Source organism: Manis javanica, chromosome 4 (assembly GCF_040802235.1).
Source record: "Manis javanica isolate MJ-LG chromosome 4, MJ_LKY, whole genome shotgun sequence".
Taxonomy (NCBI): Eukaryota; Metazoa; Chordata; class Mammalia; order Pholidota; family Manidae; genus Manis; species Manis javanica.
The window spans coordinates 85,406,056-85,431,305 of record NC_133159.1 but is presented as its reverse complement, the minus strand read 5'-3'; the positions used below and the strand labels follow the sequence as shown (position 1 = coordinate 85,431,305).

Genomic DNA, 25,250 nt, shown 5'->3' with positions numbered 1-25,250 from the left:
ATCAACAAAAATCTGCATGATCATAAAACTATCCTTTGTTATCCCTACAGACAGACTGTACATGGGCTACATGTTAACTTACTGTCATTCACCCCCTTTTATAGAATCTCCAGTCATGGTCGGTTTCATTCCATTTTCATCTTGTGTACTTCCCTTCAAGGCTTGACAATTTCTTCTATTTTTGTTCATTTCGCTTTTGCTTCCTGTCAGTTTTTATATCAGAATCTGCCTCAGTTCCACCTGGCAAGAGGTGTGGTAATAGAACCAATGCTCAGGCCTTGGCGTTTGTCCACCGTTCTGCTCTGGGGCCTCCTCTGTCTGCGCCGGGGCTGGTGGCACCCCTGCCACCTGGTCTGCCCTGGGCTTACAGGAGGTAGGCACTCGGGTGCCTAATGGTTCTTCCTGCCCTGGAAATGTTCCCTCTTCTCCTGTCCCTGTGCACCTGCTGTGTGCTCTGTGAGTGCTAGTCCCCAAGAGCGGGAGGCCTTGGTGGCTGTGGCTGGGTCTTGGTGGAGGCATGGCTGTGTAGGAGACAGGAAGCCATACAGGCATCAACCACAGAAACATGCTTTCCCCTCACCTGGAAGAGGAATGGAAAGCAGTGTGTTGGATTGGAGCCATTCTGCAGCCACTGGGAATATTCTAGAAATGAGCCTCTGGTGTGCTTGCCTAGAAGACTGTCCCAGCGGTAGGTCCTTGGGGGCCCAAGGGGACTTCCCCACCATCTCAGGCCACAGGCATGGGCTACAGACTTGTCATCTTCCCAGCCTCCCAGACCACCTGTTACCCCATGGGAGGGAAGAGAGCACAGTGATTGAGAGGCTGGCTCTGGGCCAGCCGTGTGGGTTCACAGTCCAGCTGCATGTGCTACAGGTATGTGACCCAGTTTCCTCACCTGTACAGTAAGGTAGGACTCATGGAGGGGTAACTGGGAGCAGTGATGCTTGGAGCAGAGCCTGACATGCAGCCAACCCTCGGTGAGTGTTAGCATAATGGTCCTGGTTCAGTGGCTCTGAGCTACCCTGTCTGGGATGCTTGGGGGTGTTGACACAGTTGCCCCCTTACCTGAAGCTGCTTATCACCTCCTCCACATAGCAAGCCCTGCTCTTCTCACCGTGGGAGGGGAAGCAACAAAGGTCTGAGTGAGCTTCTGATTCACTTGCTTCCTAAGCACAGAACAGGCTAAGTGCCTCAGAAAACATTCATGAGAAAGTCATGAGGCCAGGGTGATGGCTTTAAAACAACTTACTCAAAATTAAACAGCTGGTAAGAGCTGCAAGACGGAGTTGGACCCAGACCTGCCCATCTTCAATGTCTGCTCTCCCCATGCTTCACTGCACAGGCACATATGTGCTCCCACTCCAGGAATGGAGTCACTGTGGTCGCCCTGCACTGTGTCTAGTGCAGGATGGGCATGGAGTCCTGCTAGGGGCAACTAGCAAAGGGCCACCAGATGTTCTTTCCTCTGTTGTCACCCACTCGTAGTCCACAGGTGCTCCTCTCAGGCCTAATTCTTCGAATAAACAGATACATCTAGTCGTTCATTCAGCAAGCAGTTTTCAGGCCTAGCATGTGCCAGGCACTATTGTAGACGCTGGGGTATGTGTAGCAGTACACAAAACAGGCAAGATAATCACATTAGGAGATTACGTTTACTGGTGTGGGGGTGAGAAACAAGTGATACCTAAACAGCAATTTCAGATGACGGGGGTGCTACTGAAAGGGTGAGATGGGGCTCTGGTTTAGGGAGAATCACCTTCCTAGATGATGCATTAGCTTTTAGAATTTTATTTTGTGGGAACTTTGTGAAATTTGCACCTCCAGCATTTGCCTTTCCCCACTGGTGTCCTATCCAATTTCAGTCCCATTCACAATGGCTTCTTCACTACATTGGACCCTTTCCTTATACAGTACCACATTTTGTGGATATTTCTGAGATCTTCCATTTTTGGGTCCTCTGTTCTTCCCTAAGACACATGTCACAAACTCCTATGCAGGCTTCTTAAGGATCCTACCTTTGGCAGCACTCATGCCCAATTTTGAGTTTTCAGATTTTCCCTATTTTCACTAAAATTCAGTTTGAGGGATGTCCTTTCATTCTCCTTTTCCTCTGGTTTCTAGGAAAAGTAGGACAATTTAAAATTTAGCTTCTGTCTCATTTCAGGAACCCAAAACTCCAAGTAAGACAAAATGTATTTGCTTGAATATTTAGACACTTTTTTTTTTGTATTTCACATTTTGAAATAAGGGCTAACTAAGCAAGCATATTGTATATATGGTAGAATTGCTACAAAGTGACAACAGATGTAGAGCAATAGAGGTACTGCTTTGGCAGCTCAAATACCGTAAGCAGTGTTGCCATTAGTAAGTTATTTTCCAAAATGGTAAACATTGGTAACATTCTGAAAAAGGACATGGGATTTCCCCTTGATGTACATCATAGTTACATTATTGAAATGTTTAGTGAAAATCTAAGCAGTGCAAGAATAGATAATAAATAGGTTTTACTTGCATAAATGTTAAGTGGGACATTTAAAAACCATGTATTCAATATTTTGTACAGAATTGTGCATCACATTTCAGTAAGTTGAGCATTCTTGAGCCCTTTCTTCTAAATGTTAAGCCACACCTCCAAACTTTATGGCAATCAAAAGTGCCCTGAAAGCCTGCAAGACTATAGGCAAGAGAAGCTGCACATGAACACTGTACTCTACTAGGTTAAAAACTAAGGAAATCTGAAGAAAATCTGGATTTTAATCAATAATAATGTGTCAGTATTGGTTCTTTAATTGTGACAAATATACCATACCAATTTAAGATGTCAATAATAGGGGGAAATTGGGGATTCTATGTATTATCTTCATAGATATGTATCCTGGGGAATCTGTGTATTATCTTCTCAACTTTCCTGTAAATCAAAAACTATTCTAAAGTTAAATTTTTATTAAAAAAGTGTTTAATGCCCTCACCGATTTCCAAGTTGCTCCCTAGGAGATGGTATTATTCTGAGAATTTACTGAGCTAGTCCCATACTTTAACCTCTGATGTTTTTCTTTTCTTTGTTCACTTGAAAAAATTAAACGTAAAGTGGAATACACACTTCTTTTTTCCTTTTTTTAGGAGGAGCTTATGATATTGTTTCACTTGCCATGGGGTTTTTGTGAAATATTTTCACTAGGTAATGTGATTTTCTGCCCAATTCATAATTGTAATAGTGATAATGATATTAATAATAATGATGATGATGGCAATATTAATAATAAACTCCAGAGGAAGGTGGGGAGCAAGTTGGGTTTCTTGTTAACTTCTGAATAGTTGAGAATAATATACTTGGGATGGAATTCTCAGACCTATTACTGGAAAGACAAGAGAAAACTGTCATTGGTGTGATTTTCCTGTAGGCAATTAGTGTAGCTGACATTCTTTGCTGTCTAGAATAGAAAATGACCTTTAAGAAAAGGGGTATTATTCTGTTAAAATGTGCCAGCCCCATTAAAGTCTTTTTCTTTGTAAAGATAGTAGCCTCAAGAGGAGGGAATGAATATCTGACCTGACATCTTGCTATAACTCCTTTAAAAGAGCTGTAATTACTGAACATATCAGAAAGGGAGGGATATCAAAAAGTCTCTTGCTTTTATAAGAGCTATGGGTTTTGTGAATGTCAGATTAAGGAAGTTCTGAAAAGAAAATTCTGATTAAGGAATGTTGGGAGCAAACCTGTGGGCCTTTAGGCAGACTCGGTCACAAAAGCCTTAAGACAACAGCAATATTTGAGTAAAGTCTTTACTGTAAAGTCAGCAACAATGAATCCATCCACGCGTTAGAAACAAGTTTTCCCCTATTACTAAGAAACGCATTTAGTGAACTCCTAGGTTAGAGCTAGTGGCTAGGTTACCTCGCAACATGTGCTTTTTTTGTCCTTTGTTAATCAAGAAACACCCTCTGCCCCAGAGGAAAGCCCCTCCCTTAAAACCTCCCTCCCAAGGGCCCCCACCCCCAAAATGGCAAACTCCCCGCTTCTCTTCCGGGTCCTCCATTCCCGCCGGCACCAACCAAGACCCAATCACCCCTCTACACCTCCCCACCGGCGCCACCTAAGGTCCAATTATCTCCTGACCCACCCCTTACTTGCTAACCTGTATAAATTGAGCCTGCAAACAATAAACTGTGCCAGCTTGATCAGACATCCTGTATCCTGTCTTGCTGGTCGTTCTTTGTGTCCCTTGCCCCATTCTTTTTTTTTTTTTTTTCAATTCTCTCCTCCAGGTTGTCGACCCCCATTGATAGTCCTGCAGGTTGGAACAAAGGAAAATATAAGACTGTCTGAAGACATCAAATTTCACCTTATTATTGGAAAAGCCAGACCAAGAGAACACTATGCCATGCGAAAGTAGATTATGTCAGGGGAAAGACCAGATTAATGTAACAACCTCATAGTGCAGTACACACTTCAGGGAACTGTAAGCAGACCGTGGGGTAGTGGTGCAGCCTACTATGAAGCAGAGAGTAATATAGAAGACTTTATGGGAATAGCTCATACAGGTGATACTAGAGAGAAATTTTACCCTAATCTTTGTGGGTTTCTCAAAAAATTTTAGGCCACTGTGTCTCTTTACTACTATACTTTTGCTTTTGCAAATATATATGTTGCTCAATACTTTATCTTTTAATAAAATTTCCTATGGATTTTTGCTTGTAGATTGGAGACTGAATGCCAGAATATTGATCTTCCAGAGGAAAAACATTTGTCAGTTTTCTGCATAGTACTGAGTTAGAAATGTACATACAGCTTTCACAAATGCTCAGTCTCTCCTTTTCCCTGGGAATGCAGCTAAACAAAGTTAGGGTAGACATGTGACCAAGTTCTTTGCAATGGAATGTGAGCAGAAATGATGTGCCCAATGTCTGGGCCTGAAATTAGATTTTCTGAAACTGCATGGAGGAGAGCTACCTGTGCTCTGGAGGACATGTGTAGCACTATCATGTAAATGAGAAATAACTGCTTTTGAGTTTGGGCATTTACAATTTGGGGTGTATTTGGTAGAGCAATACAACCTCTCCTAATACAAGTCTCTTTTGAATATTTAGTGAATAAATGAAAGAAAATCCTTTATGGAACTAATATACTCTTAAGGTGTGGGTATCTTATGTGGGAAATATTGATTCAATGCAAAGTAAAGCAGTAAAAAGGAATAGAGGAGCAAAAACAACATGAGACATCTAGAAATAAAAGTGAAATGGCAGGTAAATCCAATGATTTCAATAATAACATTAAATGCGAATTCATTAAATAATCCAATCAAAGGCAGAGATTATCAGGCTGAATAAAAAAAATAAGGACCCACTATATTATCTACAAGGAGATATGCTTTAGATCAAAAGATAACAGATTTAAAGTAAAAGGATGGAAAGATGTGTCATAAAAATAGCAATTATAAGAAAGCTGGAGTGGCTATACTAATATCAGACAAAATAGATTTTAAAACAAAAGTGTTACTAGATATAAAGAGGGATATTTATAATAATAGTTCTGTCCACCAAAATAAAACATGCACTTACCAGCAGAGCCCCAAATGATATGAAGCAAAAAATGACAGAATTGAAGGGAAACAACAATTTCTGAACACTTTAATACCCTGTTTTCAATAAAGGATATACCAGCTAGGCAGAAGATCAACAAAGAAATACAAGATGTAAACAACACCATATGCAAATTAGACCTAACGTATATAGAATACTCTACCCAAGACAGCAGAATACACATTCTTATTAGTACACATGGGACATTCTCCAGGACAGACCATATGCTAGCCCATAAAATAGTATCGATAAATTTAAAAGGATTAAAATCATACAAAGTATGTTCTCTGATTTTATTGTGAATATCCTAGACTATTCTAAATAATTTTATAAAATATAAATACTCCAATAGATAAATTTTTTTTAATGTCCATGATGATTTCCTTAAGATGAATTTCTAGAAATGAAGTTTGAGGATTCATACTATCTGATTTTAAGACTGCTCTAAAGGTACAGTAACAAGACAGGGTGGTATTGGCATACAGTTAGCCATTCAGATTAGTGAAATAAATTAAGAGAGTCTGGGAATAGACCTCACATATATGGTCAATTGAATTTTGATGAAAGTGCCAAAGTAAGTGGGAGAAAGGATAATCATCTCAACAAATGGCTCTGAAGCAGTTGGATATTTATATGGGGTAATATGAATCTCAGTCTCCCTGCCTTACACAGTGTTGGTGGAACTAGGTCATACTTTAATGTAAATGCTAAAGTAATGCTATTTACAGTATTCAATTAAGATACCATTTCACCTCTTCAATTGAGAGAGTTTATAATATTCTAATACCCAGTACTTGCATTTTCTAATTACATAAAGCACTCTCATACAATGACTTACATCCCATGTGAGTCATGAAAGACTCACAGGAAGTCTGTGCAAGGTACTGTGTGGGCAGTGGGAAATTCTGAGCTTTAACAAATAAGTTTGGCTAATATTCAAACAGGTGCACCTAGTGACCATCCTTACTCCAGTTCCTTCAGGTGCACTCTGGATTACTGCAAGCCAAGTCATAATTAGATTGGTATGATTTGTATAATCCAAACACATTTTTTTGTTTAGTGACACAAAATGGGAAAAGAATGGTCTCCCAAAGTTTTAAAGAATCAAACGCCTTTGTTTTTTATTGGCAGCAAATTATGTTGTTTGACCAATAAACTTATTTTTTGAGAAAGCATTTCCAGTTTGAATTTTTTTTAAGAGAAGAAGATACAATGGCTTTAGTGCTGTAGTAAATCCGAATAATTTATTATCATTTATGATCCCAAAGAAAATACAATTACCTCCAATATAATTCTGTCTGCAGAGAAGGGACAGTAAAGTATTGCTCCCCTCCTCTGGTAATAGTAATTTGGAATTAATATATTGCTTTATAATATATTAGCTCATGATTCTTCCAATGTCCTTTGGAGGGAGGCCGAGCAGGCAACGTAATTCAATCCTATCTGCAAAGAAAATGAATCCCAGAGTTTAGGTAAATTTGCTGAGTTAGAGATGTCTGAGAGAAGGAAATGGGAACTAAGGTGATGTTTAGAAAGGATATTGGCTGTTGGAAGCAGATAAAATGCCTGTGACTCATGACAGTCATTTGGGAAGGTCAATCTTGTTCATAGTTTTCATATATGTAAAAAAGGGATTAATTCCCACTTGGAAGATTGTTATGAGACTTAGATTAGAATTATGTCTGTAATACATGTATATTAGATATATAAAGTATCTAGAATCTATCTTTAACAGCTGTCTCCTTTCCTTTCTCTTAAATATCTCTATATTTATGGGGACACTTGTAGCTGAACATTTTAAGTGTGGTACCAGCATTAATTATGGGATGTAAGTGCTATGCTATTTTAGCTGTTTCCTAGAGTCACTTTGAATTTATTTTGTGGGGCTGGTTCTTCCCTCGCTCCAGATGAAATTTAGGTCAAGTCCTATGACTTATCACTTTTAGTCAATAAAATGCTCTTCAAAAAAGTAATTAATATGTTTGGTGGCATGTAATCGTTAAAACTTTAGTCTCCATTTAAAGCTTAAACTTATTCCTCTACCTTGCTTAGGTAAAGATCCGCAAGATGGGCATGTTTGGTTTCTTTCTTCCCCTTCTAAAAGTTGTCTTTCTCCAGCTTGCTAACTCCATCAGAGCCACGACAGAATAGAAAGGACAGGAAAGGGCTGGTAGGCTGCTGCTTATTTGACTAAAAGGGCTGTGAGCAGTGCTGAGTGCTCTGCCCTGACACCTCTGGAAGCTCTCTTGTTCTCTCATGGGGCTCTTTCATGGGGCCTTTGCAGACTCCTTGCCCATCCAGTTACTAGGAAACTCTTGTGCAGTTTCCTGTTGGGTATCATGCACTCTCCCTGCCTGCCCACTTTTGTCTCCTTTTTCAGTCTCCAGACATCTGATGGTACTCCCACATTTTTTTTATGTTACAATTTATCTCTTCAGACAGCCCTTCAACGCTTTAGACAGGATCTAAGACAGCTCCACTCTTTCTCTTGCATAGCCCACATCTGGTGCAGGAGAAACATTCACATGTTCTTTGTTTCAACAAACTGGGAGTGTAACTTGCCTAAAGCAGCAGCTTCTCTTTCACTGTATTGTGAGACTGGTTGGCAGACATTTCTTAAGCATGAATCAGACACCACGGTGTCCTCAAAACCCGTGAGACTCAGATCAAATCCAACTCCTTTTTACTTTCAATGTAGGTGAAGGTGTCAAGGGTCACAAAACTGACTTCCAACCACTACTTACTTCCTTTGAAGACTCTGCATCATGGACTTGCATATCATTTTGGAATAGGATATCTGTTGTCTTGGTATCTTGGTCTCATATCTATTTACAGCCTGTTAATTCTGCATTACTTTATATAAATCCTGTGTTCCTATGAAGTTGATTATAAATTTAGTTTTTATTAATTGAATCTCATTTTGCCATTGACTTTAATAATAATTCCAGAGATGCTTTATTGTTTCTTTCTGATTTGTTTTTAAGTGGAACTGACTTTGGAACATTGGGCAAATTAGGAATAATCTGACATACTGAAAACCATAAGCCAATTCAACTCAATAAGGAAAATCTATCTGTACATCTGTACCCTCTTCCAGAAAATGCTCTTCTCCCCTTTCCTTTTATTTGGATTCATTGGGAACCCCAATGCATTGACATAATAATCTTGGGCCTATGGACATTGCTAATTGTTCCAGTGGTGAGTGCCAAACCTAAGTTGAGGAGTGCCTTATGAAGATTAGGAGAATGTAGTACCAGAAAGACATGAAGAGAGGCTCTCTCTGGTGCTTGAGACAGTAAGAGAAAGAACAGAGCTGTGACAACCATATTTTCTACCATGTGAAGAAAACTGATCTGCATTGTGGGAGAAGTTGGAAGCAGGAGCACAGATAGGAGCAGAGACACAAGATAGAGAATCTTGAGGCTGTTCCAGTTCATGGCTCTTCTCTTACCTGAGTTCCTGCTGTAGTCCTCTTTACATAAATTAACTCAAACTGGATTTCTAGCAGTTGGATTTTCCAAACACTGTCTATTTATAAAAGCCTGCTAAGGTTTCTTAGAAAAATTTTTTTTTGCAAAGAGAAAACAAATTTAGGATTTAATATGGTAATACACTGTATACAAACGTAATATTTTGCCTTATACAGAGTCAACATCTAGAAGACATTTGAAGCTGTATAAACATCAAGAGAGGATTAATTAAAATCAACAACAGTAACAGAGTGGTACATTTTGACAACAGGAAGTTGCAAGGGTTATGAAAGAAACTTTTAACCATCTCTTGTCCTTTTTTTTGCAGCTCAAAGTTACATTATATACTTACGGGCTTAAATAGATGACTGAGTCACCAAGAAATCATTCACAGGGATCACAAAGTTCCTGACTCCACATGAACGTTTGATTTTATTATTGATGAAAGGATGCTGATGTGAAGAATTGTTTTTGCAGTATGTAAAATAATTTTTAAAGATAAATGTATCTCTTCTGTTGATTTACTTTAGTTTTATTGGAATGCACAGTAAATGAATATGGCAGAAAATTTTTTAAAACAAAAAAATGTCTAGTTACACCTAGGCTCTAAATGCTATTTTAGTTCTTTATCACTTGTTAGTGTATTTTAGGAATCCATAACTATATTGGTGACTAACAAAATAAAGTTCCACTTATTTTCCTTCTTTCCTTTGATACTCTCCTGCCTGTATCTGACTTAGCTTTTTAAATTTATTCCCAAGCCATTCTTCATCTTTAAGTTACAGCACCCCTTTTACTGAGTTGTCAGTGACATTACATGGTGGCCATTTTTCCAATAGGGGCTGCTTTTTCTTCAGAAGGAAAATAATACTTTGAAAGTGTAGTAAACAGATGAATTTCTTGAAAATTGAATTGCTCTCAAACTATTTGAAACTTACTACAAAGATACAAGTACAGTCACATTACTTCAAAGGAACAGGTGATCATGAGTTTGAAGATGTTATCAAGATATAAACATTAATGTAAAAGATATTCAGGTTTTGAGTATATGAAGCAAAACATTTAAGAAAAGACAGCAAAAAATTTTTTTGAATGTGTAAAACTTTTAAGCACTTTAACATGAGATGTGCACTAGAAATTTCTCACTGCACAGTGTAACTTGTGAAATGCATGTTAGAGGAACAATATTTATTGCTTTTTAGATTCTTTGTTTTATTTATACTAAAATTTCTTCTAGCTACAGCATCCTGGAGATTTGATTATGTTATTTTTTTGTCTCCTCTGACTAAAGTGTATGTTCCATGAGGACAGAGACCCACTTATATTTCTATATCTACAAATATTTAAAACAAGCAATTCAAATCCAACAGTATAGTAGTTCATTCTAGCTTTCTCCTTTGCATATTTGTAACTCATTTCTCTGACATGAAGAAGACTTGATCTCATTATCTTCAATATATTTATTTATTTGCTCAATCCTCTTATATGCTACCCATCTCCCAACCCATTAGGCTGCTGCTTTGAGCTTTGACCTGTACTGGGCAGCTTTCCTCAGGCCTGCTGAAGGGTTTTAATTGTTGATTCAGAAAGGAAAGAGGCAAGGAAGGTAGAAGGGAGGGATGGAGGAAAATAGGTTTTACATTCAAAACTGTAAGTATAGAGTATTGATTCAATTTCCATGATTATCTGAAATATGTGCAGAATTTATTTTTTCATTTTATTTTATTTTATTTTATTTTTTTATTTTATTTTATTTTATTTATTTTATTATTTTATTTTATTTTATTTTATTATTTTATTTATTTTATTTTATTATTTTTTTTATTTTGGTATCATTAATCTACAATTACATGAAGGACATTATGTTTACTAGGCTCCCCCCTACACCAAGTCCCCCCCACATCCCCGTTCACAGTCACTGTCCATCAACATAGTAAGATGCTGTAGAATCACTACTTGTCTTCTCTGTGTTGCACAGCCCTCCCCGTGCCCCCCCAACACTACACATGCTAATTGTAATGCCCCCTTTCTTTTCTTCCCACCCTTATCCCTCCCTTCCCACCCATCCTCCCCAGTCTCTTTCCCTTTGGTAACTATAAGTCCATTCTTGGGTTCTGTGCTTCTGCTGCTGTTTTGTTCCTTCAGTTTTCTTTTGTTCTTATACTCCACATATGTGTGAGATCATTTGGTACTTGTCTTTCTCTGCCTGGCTTATTTCACTGAGCATAATACCCTCTAGCTCCATCCATGTTGTTGCAAATGGTAGGATTTCTTTTTTTCTTAGGGCTGCGTAATATTCCATTGTGTATAGGTACCACATCTTTATCCAATCATCTACTGATGGACATTTAGGTTGCTTCCATATCTTGGCTATTATAAATAGTGCAGCGATAAACATAGGGGTGCATCTGTCTTTTTCAAACTGGAGTGCTGCATTCTTAGGGTAAATTCCTAGAAGTGGAATGCCTGGGTCAAATTGTATTTCTATTTTGAGCATTTGAACAGCTTTCCATAATGGTTGAACTAATTTACATTCCCACCAGCAGTGTAGGAGGGTTCCCCTTTCTCCACAACCTCGCCAACATTTGTTGTTGTTTGTCTTTTGGATGTTAGCCATCCTTACTGGTGTGAGATGATATCTCATTGTGGTTTTAATTTGCATTTCTCTGATGACAAGCGATGTGGAGCATCTTTTCATGTGTCTATTGGCCATCTGAATTTCTTCTTTAGAGAACTGTCTATTCAGCTCCTCTGCCCATTTTTTAATTGAATTATTTGCTTTTTGTTTGTTGAGGTGGGTGAGCTCTTTATATATTTTGGACATCAAGCCTTTATCGGATCTGTCATTTCCAAATATATTCTCCCATACTGTAGGGTTCCTTTTTGTTCTATTGATGGTGTCTTTTGCTGTACAGAAGCTTTTCATCTTAATATAGTCCCACTTGTTCATTTTTGCTGCTGTTTTCCTTGCCCGGGGAGATATGTTCAAGAAGAGGTCACTCATGTTTATGTCTAAAAGGTTTTTGCCTATGTTTTTTTCTTAGAGTTTTATAGTTTCATGACTTACATTCAGGTCTTTGATCCATTTTGAATTTACTTTTGTGTATGGGATTAGACAATGGTCCAGTTTTATTCTCCTACATGTAGGTGTCCTGTTTTGCCAGCACCATCTGTTGAAGAGACTGTCATTTCGCCATTGTATGTCCATGGCCCCTTTATCGAATATTAGTTGACCATATATGTTTGGGTTAATGTTTGGAGTCTCTAATCTGTTCCACTGGTCTGTGGCTCTGTTCTTGTACCAGTACCAAATTGTCTTGATTAGTGTGGCTTTGTAGTAGAGCTTGAAGTTGGGGAGTGAGACCCCCTCTCCCCCACTTTATTCTTCCTTCTCAGGATTGCTTTAGCTATTCGGGGTCTTTGGTGTTTCCATATGAATTTTTGAACTATTTGTTCCAGTTCATTGAAGAAAGCTGTTGGTAATTTGATAGGGATTGCATCAAATCTGTATATTGCTTTGGGCAGGATGGCCATTTTGACGATATTAATTCTTCCTAGCCATGAGCATGGGATGAGTTTCCATTAGTGTCCCCTTTAATTTCTCTTAAGAGTGACTTGTAGTTTTCAGGGTATAAGTCTTTCACTTCTTTAGTTAGGTTTATTCCTAGGTATTTTATTCTTTTTGATGCTATTGTGAATGGAATTGTTTTCCTGATTTCTCTTTCTATTGGTTCATTGTTAGTGTATAGGAAAGCTACAGATTTCTGTGTGTTAATTTTGTATCCTGCAACTTTGCTGTATTCTGATTTCAGTTCTAGTAGTTTTGGAGTGGAGTCTTTAGGGCTTTTCATGTACAATATCATGTCATCTGCAAATAGTGACAGTTAACTTCTGCTTTACCAATCTGGATTCTTTGTATTTCTTTGTTTTGTCTGATTGCCATGGCTAGGACCTCCAGTACTATGTTAAATAACAGTGGGGAGAGTGGGCATCCCTGTCTAGTTCCCGATCTCAGAGGAAAAGCTTTCAGCTTCTCGCTGTTCAGTATTATGTTGGCTGTGGGTTTATCATATATGGCCTTTATTATGTTGAGGTACTTGCCCTCTATTCCCATTTTGCTGAGAGTTTTTATCATGAATGATGTTGAATTTTATCAAATGCTTTTTCAGCATCTGTGGAGATGATCTTGTGGTTTTTGTCCTTCTTTTTGTTGATGTGGTGGATGATGTTGATGGATTTTCGAATGTTGTACCATCCTTGCATCCCTGGGATGAATCCCACTTGGTCATGGTGAATGATCCTTTTGATATACTTTTGAATTCGGTTTGCTAATATTTTATTAAGTATTTTTGCATCTACATTCATCAGGGATATTGGTCTGTAATTTTCTTTTTTGGTGGGGTCTTTGCCTGGTTTTGGTATTAGGGTGATGTTGGCTTCATAGAATGAGTTTGGGAGTATTCCCTCCTCTTCTATTTTTTGGAAAACTTTAAGGAGAGTGGGTATTATGTCTTCTCTGTGTGTCTGATAAAATTCCGAGGTAAATCCGTGCGGCCCGGGGGTTTTGTTTTTGGGTAGTTTTTTGATTACCGTTTCAATTTCTTTGCTCGTAATTGGTTTGTTTAACTTTTGTGTTTCTGCCTTGGTCACTCTTGGAAGGTTGTATTTTTACAGGAAGTTGTCTATTTCTTCTAGGTTTTCCAGCTTGTCGTATATGTTTTCATAGTAGTCTTTAATAATTCTTTGTATTTCTGTGGAGTCTGTCATGATTTTACCATTCTCATTTCTGATTCTGTTGATTTGTGTTGATTCTCCTTTTCTCTTAATAAGTTTGGCTTGAGGCTTATCTATTTTGTTTATTTTCTCAAAGAACCATCTCTTGGTTTCGTTGATTTTTGCTATTGTTTTATTCTTCTCAATTTTGTTTATTTCTTCTCTGATCTTTATTATGTCCCTCCTGCTGACTTTAGGCCTCATTTGTTCTTCTTTTTCCAGTTTCGATAATTGTGATGTCAGACTATTCATTTGGGATTGCTCTTCCTTCTTCAAGTGTGCCTGAATCACTATATACTTTCCTCTTAAGACTGCTTTCACTGCATCTCACAGAAGTTGGGGCTTTGTGTTGTTGTTGTCATTTGTTTCCATATATTCCTTGATCTCTACTTTGATCATTGATCCATTGATTATTTAGGAGCATGTTGTTAAGCCTCCATGTGTTTGTGAGCTTTCTGTTTTCTTTGTAGAATTTATTTCTAGTTTTATACCTTTGTGGTCTGAAAAATTGGTTGGTAGAATTTCAATATTTTGAAGTTTACTGAGGTTCTTTTTGTGGGCTAGTATGTGGTCTATTCTGGAGAATGTTCCATGTGCACTTGAGAAGAGTATATATCCTGTTGCTTTTGGGTGTAGATTTCTATAGATGTCTATTAGGTCCATCTGTTCTACTGTGTTGTTCAGTGCCTCTGTGTCCTTACTTATTTTCTGCCCAGTGGATCTATCCTTTGGGGTGAGTGGTGTGTTGAAGTCTCCTAAAATGAATGCATTGCAGTCTATTTCCCCCTTTAGTTCTGTTAGTATTTGTTTCACATATGCTGGTGCTCTTGTGTTGGTTGCATATATATTTAGAATGGTTATATCCTCTTGTTGGACTGAGCCCTTTATCATTATGTAGTGTCCTTCTTTATCTTTTATTACTTTCTTTGTTTTGAAGTCTATTTTGCCTGATATTAGGACTGCAACTCCTGCTTTCTTCTCGCTGTTGTTTGCCTGAAATATGTTTTTCCATCCCTTGACTTTTAGTCTGTGCATGTCTTTGGGTTTGAGGTGAGTTACTTCTAAGCAGCATATAGATGGGTCTTGCTTTTTTATCCATTCTATTACTCTGTGTCTTTTGATTGGTACGTTAAGTCCATTTACATTTAGGGTGACTATTGAGAGATATGTACTTATTGCCATTGCAGGCTTTAAATTCGTGGTTACCAAAGGTTCAAGGTTAGCCTCTTTAGTATCTTACTGCCTAACTTAGCTCGCTTATTGAGCTGTTATATACACTGTCTGGAGATTCTTTTCTTCTCTCCCTTCTTATTCCTCCTCCTCCATTCTTCATATGTTGAGTGTTTTGTTCTGTGCTCTTTTTAGGAGTGCTCTCATCTAGAGCAGTCTCTGTAAGATGCCCTGTAGAGGTGGTTCGTGGGAAGCAAATTCCCTCAGCTTTTGCTTGTCTGGGAATTGTTTGATCCCACCATCATATTTAAATGATAGTCGTGCTGGATACAGTATCCTTGGTTCAAGGCCCTTCTGTTTCACTGCATTAAGTATATCATGCCATTCTCTTCTGGCCTGTAGGGTTTCTGTTGAGAAGTCTGATGTTAGCCTGATTGGTTTTCCTTTGTAGGTGACCTTTTTCTCTCTAGCTGCCTTTAAAACTCTTTCCTTGTCCTTGATCCTTGCCGTTTTAATTACTATGTGTCTTGGTGTTGTCCTCCTTGGATCCTTTCTGTTGGGGGTTCTGTGTAATTCCATGGTCTGTTCGATTATTTCCTCCCCCAGTTTGGGGAAGTTTTCAGCAATTATTTCTTCAAAGACACTTTCTATCCCTTTTCCTCTTTCTTCCTCTTCTGGTATCCCTATAATACGAATGTTATTCCTTTTGTATTGGTCACATATTTCTCTTAGTGTTGTTTCATTCCTGGAGATCCTTTTATCTCTCTCTATGTCAGCTTCTATACGTTCCTGTTCTCTGGCTTCTATTCCTTCAATGGCCTCTTGCATCTTATCCATTCTGCTTATAAATCCTTCCAGGGATTGTTTCACTTCTGTGATCTCTTTCCTGACATCTGTGATCTCCTTCCGGACTTCATCCCACTGCTCTTGCATTTTTCTCTGCATCTCATCCCATTGCTCTTGCATTTTTCTCTGCATCTCTGTCAGCATGTTCATGATTTTTATTTTGAATTCTTTTTCAGGAGGACTAGTTAGGTCTGTCTCCTTCTGAGGTGTTGTCTCTGTGATCTTTGTCTGCCTGTAGTTTTGCCTTTTCATGGTGATAGAGATAGTTTGCAGAGCTGGTACAAGTGACTGCTGGAAGAGCTTCCCTTCTTGTTGGTTTGTAGCCTTTTCCTGGGAGAATAGCGACCTCTAGTGGCTTGTGCTGGGCAGCTGTGCGCAGACAGGGCTTCTGCTTCCTGCCCAGTTGCTTTGGGGTTTATCTCCGCTGTTGCTCTGGGCATGACCTGGCTCGGGCTGCTGCTGCAAAATGTTGGAGCCTGGTTGGATGGGGAGCGGCAGGGAGGCTATTTATCTCAGTAAGGGGCCTCTGTGTTCCCTGCTGCCCAGGGGGTTAGAGTGCCCAGAGATCCCCAGATTCCCTACCTCTGGACTAATTGTCCCGCCCTGCCCCTTTAAGACTTCCAAAAAGCACTTGCCAAAACAAAACAACAACAGAAAAAAAAAATTTAAAAATAAGAAAAAAAAGCTGCTTGCTTTTCTTTGTCCTCAGGTGCCGGTCTCAGGCATCTGCTCACTGGTCTTGCTGCCCTGTTTTCCTAGTATTGGGGTTCCTGTCCCTTTAAGACTTCCAGAAAGCACTCGCCAAAAAAAGAAGAAAGAAAAAAAAATGGCCGCTTGCTTTTCTTTGTTCTCCGGCGCCAGCCTCTGGTACCTGCTCACCAGTCTTACTGGCCTATTTCCCTAGTATCGAGTACCCCACGCATGCACTGTGTCTGCGCTCTGGTCTGGATGGCTGGGGCTGGGTGTTCAGCAGTTCTGGGCTCCGTCTCCTTCCCCGCTCTGACCCCTCTCCTCCTGCTGGGAGCTGGGGGGAGGGGCGCTCAGGTCCCGCTGGGCTGGGGCTTGTATCTTACCCCTTCACGAGGCTCTGGGTTCTCACAGGTGTGGATGCGGTCTGGATGTTGTCCTGTGTCCTCTGGTCTATGTTCTAGGAAGAGTTGTCTTTGTTATATTTTCATAGATATATGTGGTTTTGGGAGGAGATTTCTGCTGCTCTACTCATGCCGCCATCTTGGCTCCACCTCAGTTATGTGATTTTTATATAGAATTCAGTTTTTAGTGAAGAAAAGTTAGCTTTGCTTACTGAATTAAAAAGTGTGAGTAGGGCCATTTATAAGATGTTAACAATGTGGAACATTTCACTGATTTGACTTAAAAGTATGGAATAAAAATAATGTTTCCTTGCGCTCTGGGCAAGAGATTTATTGATATTTATATATAAGCATGAATATTACATACTCAAAAATTTAAAAAACATTCAGATTATCTTACCTGTGATAATCTTTTTGAAAGAATTAGAGGTCATTTCTGATCCTGAAAACTAGGAAAAAGAATAACAGATAGACATTTAAATACATACTAATTAGGATTACGGTTTCTCCATTTAGATTAATAGCTCAGAATCAGAGTCCTGGTTATGTAGAACAAAAAGCAGTGGCCGCAGTAGGAGAGAGGGAAGAGTCATGAAATCCTTATCACCAGAGGTAACCTTTGAAGGGAAAAAGGAACTTATTTTAAAAAATTATAATGTAGCCTCAAATTTCCCTACATATTAGTAGGTCAGGCATTCCATTCACATACTTGTTTTTCAAGAAGCAAGTCAAACCAATAGATGGACTGAAGATACCGTTCATACCAGGGGTGGGCCAACTTTTTTTTGTAATGGCCTGATAGCAAGTATTTTAGCTTTGTTGGGCCGGGTGGTCCTGTTGCAGCGGCTCATCTCTGCTGTCACAGTGCAAAATTAGCTGTAGGCATGTGTAAATGAATGGACATGGCTGTTCCGGTAAAACTTTATCTACAAAAGCAGGCAATATGCCTTTTGACTGGAAGGTCATAGTTTGCCAGCCTTTGGTTTATACTTGAAATAAATGATGACATCCTTTAACTGGATTTGAGGATTGTTCTAGTCTGTGACACTCAGCCAGGAGAGCTGCGTTTGTGATACTGGATCATTACTTCCCATTGGCCTTGCATTACAGACCTCAAGTGTACCTGTAGTCCAGTCTCACAGTAAAATTCAGTTGTTAAATTAGCTTTACTTCTCCCCTCCACGTTTTCATCCCACCCAGACCCCCCGTAGTGCAGCTGCAGAGATAGTACATGCCTCCCAGCATGGCGGGGAGGGGCAGCTATGCCAGCAGCATCTGCCACCAAGGAGAGGTCAGCACGGGACATAAATTGGCATATTATCTATTGGCCATTTCAGCAGATTCTAAATGAACCAGAGGAACTAGTTAAAGGTGGAATTTTATGATGCATTTGTAATAGATGCAAACAGTTTGTCTTGTTTGTACATTTGAAAACAGTTTCTCATGATAGGTTCATATTTTGCTTATTAGACTTCTTTACAGGAAGCATATACCTTCTATCCTCATTACTCCTGGATTCTATTTTCGAGAATTTGCCTACTTGCTAAAATTTAACCCCAAAAGCAACACCAAAGCAATACTTGTGGATGTTAGCAGAGCAGCAATAAATTTCATTTGCTTGATGAGCACATTCTAACCTAGCCAGAACAAGGTAATGCTCTGCTTTCTTGTTTTAGTTTTCGTGCTGTAAACAGGTGTCCTTCTGCAGTCTACATAGTGCCATGTTTTTTTTGCATTTTGAGCTGTTTTGTTGATTATTTTGCTGCTTAAAATGACTCTCAAGCATCGTGCTTCTAAATCCAGGGAAGCTGTGATGTGCCTTAGGAAGAAAATATGTGTGTTAGATAACCTTCATTCAGGCATGAGTTATAGTTCTGTTGTCTGTGAGTTCAATGTTAATGAATCAACACTGTATATAATACAGGGTGTCTTTTAACAGAAACACATGTAAAACAAGGTTTCGTATTTACTGGTTGGAATGTTGTGACCAGAGGCCCACAGGTACCTCACCCTGTATTTCTCTTAGGAACCATGGTTCTGTATCTGATCATTCAGGGTTCATAGTCATCTTACAGAACACAACCACCATGGATAATGAGGACTGACTGTATTTCTTTGAGTGCAATTATAAAGGAGAATATTCAGAGTGGTATTTAATGAATTCCATTGCCAACGAAAGACGCCTCTAACTATCCTTACGTTGTCTAGGTTCTCATGCTGTTCCTTTCTTCCAAGAATTCTCTCCAAATCTTGTCATTTCTTCAAAGTTCTTTTAAATGAAGTCTTTCCTTTTACCACTAGCAGTAATTTTTGTCTTCCTCTTTTCCTGGAGAATTTTGCCATTAATACTGGTTTGGTATCAGCCCCTCTCTGATTCTGTTTTGTTTCATCCTATATCACGCATATTAGACTTGGACCCACATGAGTCTGTGAGCTGCTTCAGGGAAATGTGGCATTGCTCACATTTATTGCTTATCTTTTCTCTTTCTTCCTCTCTTCTGATTCTCCTTCTGTCCACAATCATTCTCTAATTTCTCTACTACTAATAATTTCCCTCTTCTATTGTCCTACTATTCCTTCTGTATTTTTATTCCCAGGTTTCTCAAAAGAATAGTCCCCACTCTCAGACTCTTTTTAGTCATTTCCAACATCTTTTTAACTTAGTGCAATGCATCTTTATGCATAATAAATGCCTAGTTATTTATTAAAATGTAGAAATGCATGTACTTTTAAAATTAATAGGTCCTAGCTTAATCGAATTTATGTTTGAGAGTATCTTGATTTGAATCTCAGTTCTGCTGCTGCTTAATGTTACTTAATGAGGCACATAAGTTCTCAGTCTCTTCTTTAGATGCAATGTCATTATTTACCTATAAGGCTTTATGATTTCTGAATGAAATAATGTGTATATACTTGTTTAATGTATTTTTAAATTTTGAGTTGGTGTTACAGTATGCTATTTAAGCAAATCAGTAACTCATGTGAATTCATAATTTTGCCTTAATTAGTTCAAGGCTTTCCCATCTAAAACATGATTTCCAAGGTCTGTCTGAGTTCATGTGTGCTCTTTTTGATTTTTTTTTTTTGAGAGGGCATCTCTCATATTCATTGATCAAATGGTTGTTAACAACAATAAAATTCTGTATAGGGGACTCAATGCACAATCATTAATCAACCCCAAGCCTAATTCTCAACAGTCTCTAATCTTCTGAAGCATAACGAACAAGTTCTTACATGGTGAACAAATTCTTACATAGTGAATAAGTTCTTACATGGTGAACAGTGCAAGGGCATTCATCACAGAAACTTGGTTTTGATCACGCATTATGAACTATAAACAATCAGGTCAAATATGAATATTCATTTGATTTTTATATTTGATTTATATGTGAATCTTTTTAATTTTTTTAAAGGAAAAATTGAGGCTTCTGATATTGTCCAGTCCCTCCAAATACTGGGTCTAACTATTTCTGAACAACAGGCAGAGTTGATTCTTCAAAGGTAAGCTCTTCATTTTATTGATAATTTTTTTAACTTTAATTTCAATATCCTGCATTAGAGATCTGTGTTGTAAGTGTGGCTTAAAGCAACTTCCTGCACTTTACCATTCCTCATTACATGTGTTCAGTACCCTTCTTCCCTTTGTCTTCCCTTTTGTTTTGGATGTACACATACATCTAAAGGGTGGGAACTGGAAATGTAATCTCAAACTGGAGTCTGTCCCAAGGCCTTAGGGGAAGTGGAATGGTAGTAAGGTATTAAATCTATGGAGAAGGAACCTCAGAGTTTTAGTGCTGCCATTTTCTCCACTTGGTTTCTAGAAATCATTATGTCAGGGATCAGATGAATAATGTTCATCACATTATTTGATTCGTATGTGACTGGACACAGGAGAAATTCCAGAGCTTTCCTAGCTGACTTAAACTTTCAAACTTTTAAAAGAAACACCTATTTAAACTTTCAGGAAACACCAATTTGAATATAATTGGTCAGGATAATCAGCTCAGGTATTAAGTCAGACCTTTACAGACTTAATGTTTTATTTCCCAGGATAGAGCAATAATCTCTAAACTGTAAGTGTCCTTGAAGACTCTTTTGTTAAAAACACACTACAGGGGCTAATATTTTTAAGATAACAAGAAAACAGGGCAGTTATGTTATATTCTTGTGAATATTTTTAGTCTTCAACATTATCTAAAAGGTTTCTTCTAAGTGGCTTTATTATTGAATTTATCTACTTTTATATCTGCATCAGTAGCATTTTCTTCCTATTTGCTCAAAATTTCTTTTATAAGCAGCTGTTCAGTAGGAAAGCCCCAAGTCTCAGAGCTGATCACGGTGTTACTTTTGTTAACACTAAATGAGGTTCATCCACATTGTAGCATGTCTCAGTACTTCATTTCTGTTTTAGACCAAGTGATATTCCATTATAAGTACATATCACATTTTGTTTATCCATTCATCAAAGATGGCATTTGGATTGTTTCCAGTTTTTGGCTATTCTGAATAATGTTGCTATGAACTTTCATGTACAAGTTTTCATGTGAACATATGTTTTCAAATGAAATTACTAGTACGATGTGTTCTTTCAAATATAGCAGCAATAAGAAATAGTATTATACACAGCAGTCATAGTAATATAACTCCTTTCACATTCCCGGATCCAATGCCACTGTGTGTGAGTATGTGAGAGGGGGGTCTTTCCACACATAACACCAAGCAATTCTTGAACACCTGCAGGGTGTTGGAGAAGTCAACTCAATTCTGATGCTATCTGCCTGGGGATGGCACCAGATTCCCCAGGGTAAGGGCTCCATCCTAAAACACTGCATTCCATGCCCCACTCCAGATGCCAGTCATAAGCCCTGGGCGATTAATCTGTGCTTCTGATCTACTGGCTACAGACTGGGGGTTCCAACTGTTGCTGGGCAGCTGCATCTAGGGAGGTCTTTCCCTGTGCACCAGGTGAAACCTCAACCTGGACGGGGGAGGGTTCTTGACTCTGAACAAGAAAGAATTCTCAGGCAGGTCAGAAGAGTATAGGAAAGGAAGGAATTCATCAAAGCAAGAGCAGCAGAATAGCAGCTGCCTTGCAGGGAGAAGAGAGCAAGAAAGCTGAAGTAGGACAGAGAGAGTGAAGGCTTGTGCTGAAGTCTAGAAAATAGAATGAAATAACGAAGTAACGAAGATGCTTACTATTGGAAGAGTGCAAAGACAAAATGCAATCAAGTTGAGCAGTGAGAAAGCTTTATTTAAAGGTACACACTTAAAGAAAAAGTGTGGGCATCCTCAGAGAGGAGGTTTGCCTAAAAGACTGGGAGTTCCCTCTTTTAAGCATTTTCAGGAATGTGACAAAGGGCCAGGAGGTGTAGACTTGTCAAGTGGTCTCAAGATGCTTATTTCTGGTGAGAGACACTGTGTCTCCTCTCCTCTAACATCAGTCCTCCAGCTAATTCTGGAAAATAAACTTAACCCAAGAAATTTATTGATCCAGTTCCTCCTGAGGATGATGGCTTCTCTCTGGGAATATATATCAGTTAAGGCTGTTTGCCTTGCTTCAAGGTGGGTTGAGTCATTTTCTGTTTACCAAAGACTACATTAGGAATCTTATCTCTTAACTCCCTGTTTTTTTAAAAAATGGAATCTTAGCCTTAAGATGGAATCTCTCTTGTTCTAACTCTACTGTTTATATCTCAGCTTGTTTGGAAAATTAATCATGATGCTTGTCTCAGGTCCCTGCCCTATATCACAATGACCTCCCCTTTAGGTTTGATTAATTTGCTCACAGAACTGAGGAAAGCACTTAGGTTTACCAGTTTAATAAAGGATACCATAAAGAGTACAAGTTAACAGCCAGATGAAAAGATACATGGGACAGGGTCACAAATAAAGGAGCTTCTCTCCTTGTGAAGCTTGGGACCTGGCTCGGTGGCACGTGGAAGCATTCTGGTTCCCCAAGCATAGAAGCTCTCTCTCCAACAGATAATCAGGATCCAAGAGAGCAGAGAGTGATAAACTCTTCTCCAGGGTTATTGTGAGGGCTTCATTGCATAGTCATGATTGACTAAATTATTGGCCATTGGTTGATTCAACCTCTGGTGCCCTACTCTTGGGTGGGGTCCAAAAGTCTCTCATTAACATGACAAAACACCCATTTAACATTTTGAAGAACTGCCAGATTGTTTTCCAGAGTAGCACCATTTTACAATCCCAGCAGCAATGTGTAAGGGTTTCAGTTTCTCCACATCCTTCTCAACACTTAATGTTTTCTCTGTTTTGATTTTTAACCACTATAGTGGGTGTGAGGTGGTATCTCATCATGGCTGTAGTTTATATTTCCCTGATAACTAATGAATTGTATATTCTTTTGTATTTTGGGGGTTTATACTTACATGTCTTCAGTAAAGTATAGAAGGTAGATCAGTGGTTCCTGGAGGCTATCACTGATTCAGGGGAGGAGTAATGGATGACTGATGAAGAGGACAAGGTTACTTTTTGGGGTGATGAAAATGTTTGAAAATTTCTTCTTCAGTAAATACTATAATATGTTTTGTTAGAAAAACCTGAGTTTTCCCTCCTATGTGTCTTTACTATTCACAGAACACTGCAGACACTTCTGTTCACCAAACGCATGGGTTTTTTTTCCCCACAATGCAGTTCTGCAACACCAGCTGCGTGTTCTACAAACTTAATTCTAACGCTGCCTGGACAGAGTGTCAGATACAGCAGGATAAGGGGTCAGTCCCACAAGACTGCTCCCTGCTCTAGATGCCAATCGCAAGTAGTAGGTCCCCAGGTTACCTACAACTTCTGACTTGGCTAGAAATCAGAGGTTCTTATGACTGCTTCCCCTATTGATTAATTTACTAGAGTAGCTCATATAAACTCAGGGTAACATGTTTACTAGCTTATTAAAGGCTGTGATAAAGGATACAGGTGAACAGCCAGATGAAGAGATACGTAGGGTGAGGTCTGAGAGGCTCCCAAGTGCAAGACTTCTGTCCCTGTGAAGTTGGGGTGTGTCACCCTTCTGGTGTGGATGTGTTCACCAACCTGGAAGCTGAAAACCATGCAATTGGGATTTTTATGGAGGCTTCTGCATGTTGGCGTGATCAGTTATTAACACCATTTCCAGCCCCTCTCCTTTCTCTGGAGAAGTGCTGGAGGGGAAAGACAGGGCTGAAAAATCCGTTTCTAATCGTGGCTTGGTATTTCTGGTGACCAGCTCCCATCCCATGCCATCCAGGAGACCACCCAGAGTCACCCCATTAGAACAAAAGATGCTCTTGTAGTGCGCTTTATCACTTGGGAATTTAGAAGGGTTTTAGGAGCTCTGTACCAGGAACTGGGGACAGAGACAAATGTATGTGTCTTTTATTATCTGCCAATGTTTTAAAAGGCAGAATGTGATTAGGGTTTTTAGTAGTGGAAATCATGGACCTTCCCTTGAGTGCTTAGCCATCAGTGTGATTCATATACCTCCAAATGTCAGCTTCTGTTCTGCCGTCTCGCTGTCTCTTAGTGACTAAAACCTGAATTTATGGAGAATCTGAAAGGTGCTGATTGAAAGAGCTCCCTGCTCTTTCATTGAGTATGAGATAGGAGTCACCAGGTTGGCCTAGAGCCTCCTAGTCCTACTTTTTCAGTGGAAGATATGGGTGGGTAGTAGCTGAAATAGACAGTTTCTCTGGAATATATGTACCACATACATCATTATCTTGTGCTCTCAAGTAAACAAATCCTTTTTTCTTGTAGGCTTTCATTTCCATCCCTCTTGTCTCTCATTTTCTTATTTCTAGCTCTCTCGACATTTTTTGAGGACCTTGGCACCCATCAAATGGATTTTCTCTGCCCCCTAGGTCCTAGGCAGCTTTAGTATTTGACCTGGTGACTCACCTTTTGCCTTCGCTTTACTGTTCCTTGCCTTCCTTAACACCCAGCACTTCCATCTCCATTTTGCTTTGGCAATCCACTCCCTCCCAGGATCGTATCATAACCTGAAGTTGTAAACACCTGCTTCCTACCTTCTGATCCTTCTGCAGGTTTTATACGGTCTTGTTCCTCCCATAACTGCTTTCAGACTGCAGATATCCAGCCCTTCTTCATTTCCACCAGCCAGGAAAGAGATACAATCTCTTGATCCAATTACTTTCACCACTTCTACTTGCTTTCCCTCCATCCCTCAGTCTACTGGCATCCTACCAGTTGCCCTCTTTGTCCTATCATTTGAGCTATTAAACATTTCTGGAGAAAAATGAAATATAGATTAGTACCCCTAAAATGTACAGCCTTTATTCTTAATCAGACCTTGGGGATGAAG

General features: G+C 39.0%; 1 protein-coding gene across 7 annotated transcripts in view; it reads left to right on the top strand.

Annotated features, from left to right (window-relative positions):
* The window catches only part of LOC108388365 (mitochondrial adenyl nucleotide antiporter SLC25A24-like), a 109,827-nt gene that overhangs the window by 52,690 nt on the left and 31,887 nt on the right, over positions 1 to 25,250 (top strand). For all 7 annotated transcript variants that reach the window (XR_012130251.1, XR_012130252.1, XM_073234338.1 and 4 more), the window contains exons 5-6: positions 9,379 to 9,526; positions 20,344 to 20,431. The gene's annotated coding sequence lies outside the window, so the exon portion shown is untranslated. The remainder of the gene's footprint in view (positions 1 to 9,378; positions 9,527 to 20,343; positions 20,432 to 25,250) is intronic.